The following is a 6,366-nucleotide window of genomic DNA, read 5'->3' as shown; positions in this document are numbered from 1 at the left end:
GAGAGTTGTTTGAACATTCTGTGCTGCATAAAAGCTAGACTGTGGCAAGTCCAGGAACAGCTGCAAGGGAAATCCTGGAGTTCTGGGATTTTGACACTGTTCCCATCACACTGGGTGCTAACATCATCCCTATGAGCAATTTTAAGAGGTATCCCCAGAGACCTTGCTGCTGATTTAATAGTATACAGTTTTAGGAACAACACAGCTCAGTTGAACTTAAAGAAAGTACTACATCATGTTGAAAGCAATGACTGGTGTACAATGAGAAGCTGAAGACTACAACTCCCTTTTCTCCCCAACCAGAACACCTCCCAGAACACTACTTGCAGGAATATCCTCTGGAGCCTTGAAACAAGTTCAGCTTCATAAGTGTCAGCTCAAAAATTTGGCCTGGGAAACATTGCCAAGCAGAGGCTAAAGCTTGCTGAGTCAGACATGGCTTAGCCTTTATATAGCTTGATGATGTTACCAGTGATGGCTTGACAAAGCTGTTTAAACCACCACAGGCTTGTCTGGTCTCAGGTCCTGGAGGAACAGAGCTTGCAGAGGAAAGATGGCACCAACATGTCCTAAAAGATCTTCCTGAAGTCTTACCTCTTCCCCATCTCATAAGGGCAGACCAGCCCTAAGCATCTAGGTATTTGCAGGAACAGTTGACCAGCTGCTTGATCTCCATACATAGACCAAACTGGTGTTTCCACCTCCAGCAAGAGCAGCCAGGATATGTTAAAGATTACCAGGTAGAGAACGCAGACCAAGCCCAGCAGAGGCCTGCTTCTCTAAGAGGCCCAAGGGAGGAAAAGGCAGAGAAGTACGTCTGCAAACAGTAGAGGGAAACAGGAATAAGAGAAGCTGTAGAGTTAAAAGAAGAAGCATATACCAAAAGTTTGCAAAGTAACTTACTTCCAAATGAAAGTCACTCCTGCTTCTCCCATTAATCAGGGCATTTAAAACTAGTCCTAACCATATGCCCCCACTTCCTTTGTCCAGCTCTTTTTAAACCCACAAGCAGCCCACTAAGAAACAGAGCAAATATGTGCAAAGATTTGCAGACAAAAATAGAGGCCTTTGGAAAACACCCCATAGAAGCAAGCTTGCTTCTCTGAGCACAGAGGCAGCTGTGCTTTTCAGTAGGACAGTTTCCAATGTTTTCTTACTCTGTGCAGACTAGGGATTTCCTGTCCTCCATGGCAACAACCTCACATTTACTGAAGGAGGCTGTGCCAGTAATCTCCAGAGCAGAATGAAAAATTTTAAAGTGGCACTGCCTGTTAGCTTCCAGCTTTAACTTGCTGATGTTTTCCACACCCATGGTCCAAATCCACTCTGCTACCCTCCTTAAAACGTTTGTGAGTGGGGGTAAATCTCCAGTGCTGCGCTGCCCATGCAAGGGAAATTTCTCAAGCACTAGTGATACAAGTCTTTCTGAAAAAAACACTAACCACTAGCACCTTCCAGCAAGAGCTGTCTATGGACCTTCCAAAGGACAAGCTTGTTGCCTTTTCCAATAAGTAACAGTTCCCAGTTCAAAGACAGTCCCTGTCATGCCGACAGCCCTGGATTTAGATGTCCTAGGTGTTCCTGCTGCAGGTTTATAAGTAATGACTGCAACTCTTTCCTGAAAGGGAAGCACTCCCTGGACCAGTGCTGGTCCAACAGTTCCAAACCACAGCTGAGCTAAGCTAAGTGTCCCCAGCAACGTGTTCCCTCTGCTCCCCCTCTGAGTCACCCTTGCGCAGGTCCGCATGCTTCTCAGCTCCAGGAACACAAATTCAGTGCACTGACTTGGCAAAAAGCCTTTTTTTTGTTTTGGCCCACCTCTGTTTTAGCCCATCTTATGCCATTTTAGTGAGTTGTATCAGCTTGGCTCGAGGCCACGTGAACATCAGGACCAGCCCAAGGGATGTAATAAGAACAAAATAGCCCCTGACTAAATTATACTAAACCTGAGGTAAATTTTCAAGCTGAGCCACAGGCACCATCTAAATCTGTGCTGTTTCAGAGTCAGGCTTTCTTCTTTCTACTTTTTTCTTTTAAAATCCCTCAGAGCGGGAGCAGAACAAAGTTGATCCTAACTACACCAGACATAATAAAGCAGTACATTGTTTTCAAAGCATTAAACAGGAATCTTAAAGTTCTTTTTTACTTTTATTTTATATCAATGAGTCAGACTCTCAAGGGCATTTTCCTACACAGAACAGGCTTAGGAAATTTTCTGAGTAACAGCAAAGCAAGATTAAACACAAGGAACAAAAAGGATACAAGAATCCCTTAACTGATAGGGAAGACTTCTACAGTCTTACCTAAAAGAAGTTAAGGTGCTTCGTGCGATCCGGCCATTGCACTCTACCTTTGAGTGCTGACAAGAAGCCAAAGTGCCAACACAGCAGCTCTCCACCTGCCTAGGACTTTACCATCCTTTCTTGCAGGAAGTGACCTTGCAATTCTACTGCCATGTAAAACAGATCCACAGAAGAGAGCACTAAAAGTCATTTAAAACTACATGTTTTACTGCAGTGGAATAAAGGCAGAACTGTCACGGTGGCAGTTACATCTCCATAGAAGAGCAGTAAACCATAGCCAAGAGACAGCCAAACTAAAAATCACAAGCACTCATTTGGTCGCTTTCAACAGCACCTGATTGAGACAGCAGGAGCCCTGGAGTGGAATTTCAGATTAAAGTTAAATCCCCAGCTCTGAGAAAAACTCCCTGTGGAATGACAGGCAAGTCACCTTTTCTACACACCACCTGAATCCCTTCCCCTGTAAAACAGGCACTGTTCCTACTTGTCTATTTAAGTTACAAAGCATTCCTGTCAGGAATTATTTTTAGCATGCAAGCACAAAAACCCAGCTGAGCTGAACTCTGATCTCAGCTGGGCCTTCTCACTGGCTTTGTAATGTTTAAAAGTAAACAAAAAGCAAGACTGAACCTACACCATAATTCAGACCCTAGATAGCATTTTGATAGCAGATGAACCATAATTTTTGGGAAACAGTGAGCTGCAGGTCCAAAGATGAAACCAGGCAACAATCTGAGGGATTAAAATGGATCACCAGTGCCTACACTCCTTCACCAGTGACTAGTGAGCTGCAAATAGACGTCTTTCATATCCATTTCAGATATTCCATTGTCACCAAGAGGTGACGCAGGTGTTTAGGAGTACAAATTAAAATAACTCATAACTGTGCTCTCAACCATAGCATCAAATGCAGGGAGAGCAGGAAAGTACTGAAAATTACATCCAAGAATGGGAATTCTGCAGACCTCTCTGTTTCACAGCATAAACAAGCAATTTCTCCCAATCTTTCAAAGGAGATGGCAAGTGAGAAACTATCAATCATGTTGAGAAAACTTTCCCAACTCCATGTTTTGAGAAATTCACACTTGTTATCAGAAGTGTAGGACAAGGCAGGGCCTCAGATCAGAGCTCCCCTACAGAGTGCGCAGTCCAAAAGAAACAGGGTGGAATGGAGAGGACCAGAATAAACTGGGAGCACATGAAAAACAAAAGCAAATAAAGAAAACCCCCAAAACAACTAGTCATGGGAATTTCTAATTAAAACATCCGTAATTATCCCAATGATTGTTTGGATGGCAGCTGAATTTCTGCTCCCACTCTGGCCAGAGTGTTAGCAGAGTTTCTCAGGCTTGTAAAGCCAGTCTTAGCTGCAGAACCACTATGGAAGTACAGACCAAGCAGCAACTAGCATAAACAGTACAAGCCCACAGCTCTTCCAGGCTTTCTGTATCTCAAAGGTACACAAAATGTTCTTTGTTACACATCAGTGATGTGTCTTCCTAGAACCAAGTATTGCATAAAGCAGGGCAAACCAATTCTTTCTTGAAGTACACTCGATCCTTAATCATTCCCTTTCTATGGCTACAAACCTGTTTTATTCCACTGCCTGAAATCACAGTTTTGTGCAACAGGACACATTTATGAGCCTCTCTTATGTGATCGGGTTGGTTTCCCATCTTCAGTTTTTCAATATCCAGATACTGCCAACACCCTAAGTACAATCAACACCTGTTTCACTCACCCCAAAAATGTTCTCATTCTAGTACACCTGACCCACTACAAGCATCATACCAAGACTGCAGCCTTCTGCATCCAGCTATTCTGCTGCTGCTCTCTCCTGGGTTTGCACTACGACCCAGATCTACTGCTCTGTGCCATCTTAACTGCTAGCTCTGCTCCACTGGAGACAGGAAGTCAGATACCTGCAGCACCCAAGGACTTGGTTCTAGCCCATCTTGCCTGAACCATCATAACAGTCATCACTGCTTCTCTGAAAGTCGATATATGCTGCTGCTGTCCAGAGACACAACTCATCTCCTTACTCTCTAATGCTGAGCACAGAAATGATTCCTCAAGATCCATGTTTCTGCTTCTGTTGGGAGGACAAAAGGTATCTCCTCCTCCCCAAGATGGAAGAGAAAAAGCTAGACTCCAGACTTATCCTGTGGAGAAGGGAGTACTGTATGCTCTAACAGCCTCTATAGCCCAGCAGCTGCATGCCAACAGGAGCATTCTCTCTGGGATGGCAGTTTCTCTGTGCCATTTCCTGTAACACAGGCCCCAGGCATAGCAACAAAGTGCAGTGGGATGCACCTCTGCTACCAGCTGCGTTAAAGACAGTACCTCCAGGATGGAGATTTGTACCTTCTGTGCTGCTACTGGGAGAAACCCTAGACCATTTCAGGCAAGGCAAGCTGGCTTAGCAGAGACCTGCTACTTATTGGAGGGAACATGGCTGGAAGGGATTGCATAGAACTAACACAAGCACTTGTGCTGCAGGCCATGGCATGCTGACCTCTAGACAGCAGCAGCATCTGCCTTCATCACCAACATCAGAGATGGATGTCCAACAAACTTTAGTAAACTATACCAAATAGTAGATTTTCCTCTGACCTCATTCAAACAGAAGAAGAACTGACATCTGTGGTGTGGCTCTTCACATCAGTTACCACCAGAACAACAAAGCTTATGCCTGATCTCAAAAGCCAACTTGCAACCCATAAATTAGAGCAACAGGTTTGTAAAGGTATGCTGCTTTAGAGATGGGATCAGTAAATGTACACTAGTCAACCTTTGTTTGAGACATCTGTGAAACTCTGCTCTCATCCACCCCAACCAGCCTTTTAAATTAAATCTCAGCAATATTTCTAAAAAAAAAAAAAAAAAAAGCTTACTTTCATATTGACGATAACCTGTCTTATCACACTGATCTGCCCATGCTGATTTTTGTTCTGCTAAGGCTTTATTCAAGGCCCTGCTATAAGGAAAGTTGGGTCCAGTGATATTACATTAGTTAAAGGAAGATTTCTGTCCTTCCTTATGAGCAGACTGCCTATATAGGCAGCTAATTTCTCTTATATATCAACATATGTCCAGCTACCACGTAAGAAACACGTATGCAGCAGCCTTTCCAGGACTTCCTTACAACTCAGTCTGAGGGTAAACGTCTAGAGTAGGTTACCAGTGGCTGTTGCAGCCTGCCACCCACTGGCCTCCAGAAGTGTTATCTGTGCTGGCTTATTTTCCAAATCAACACATTGAAGCTAACTGCAATGCACTCTGCTAGTAATAGCTGACGCACAACAGCTGCCTTCAGAACAACAGTGGTATATTGTCACAGACTGCTTTAGAGCTACTGTTTCTTGCAGTTATTGTAAATTACCTATAACTACAATAACTACAATATCAGTATAAAGCCATAATTACATCCAAAGTATTTTACATACTTTCTATCTGTTCAGACTAATACTTAATTAATTTGAGATATGTCAAGAATTTAGAGTGCAAACCACACAAGAACAAACATCTCATGACTAAGCTCTAAAAGGATATTTCAAAGAGAAAAAGGGTGTCTCACTTAGCTTCAAACACACTGTTAATGGCAGTGCATGAAGCCCACCATAACCTGGACTGCTTCTGGAATAGGGACAAAGTGTTGTTTGCCATGTCAAAAACAGCTGCAGCCTTGTTCTGGGAAGAGTAAGAAAAGCCTTTGAACCAAGTTGAAATAGTCTGGGATAAACTTAAGAGCTCAACCCCTTCAGCTGATGACAATTAGGTGCATATGCTACTGACTGATTCACAAAGACACCCAGCTACTGAAGTTGGTTCAGAAAGACCCAGCCTAGAACAGTATTTTACTGAAAAGCAGCATAAGCAAGGTGCTACTTCTCCCATGTAATAGGCAGTAAGCACAAAAGGACACGAAGCAACCGTGACTCCCAACAGTCACAGCACACTAGGAGAAACTCATCCTGGCACAGCTGGCATACCAGGAGAACCCAGGGTGAAGCAGCCAGAAGTGAGAGTGTGAGGCACAGCGTGCCTCTTTAGGAAAAGCCAA

The sequence above is a fragment of the Myiozetetes cayanensis genome, unplaced genomic scaffold, assembly GCF_022539395.1.
Source record: "Myiozetetes cayanensis isolate MyiCay16 unplaced genomic scaffold, myiCay2020 scf2-11, whole genome shotgun sequence".
Lineage (NCBI taxonomy): Eukaryota > Metazoa > Chordata > Aves > Passeriformes > Tyrannidae > Myiozetetes > Myiozetetes cayanensis.
The sequence above is the reverse complement of the archived record's forward strand: the minus strand, read 5'-3'. Positions refer to the sequence as shown.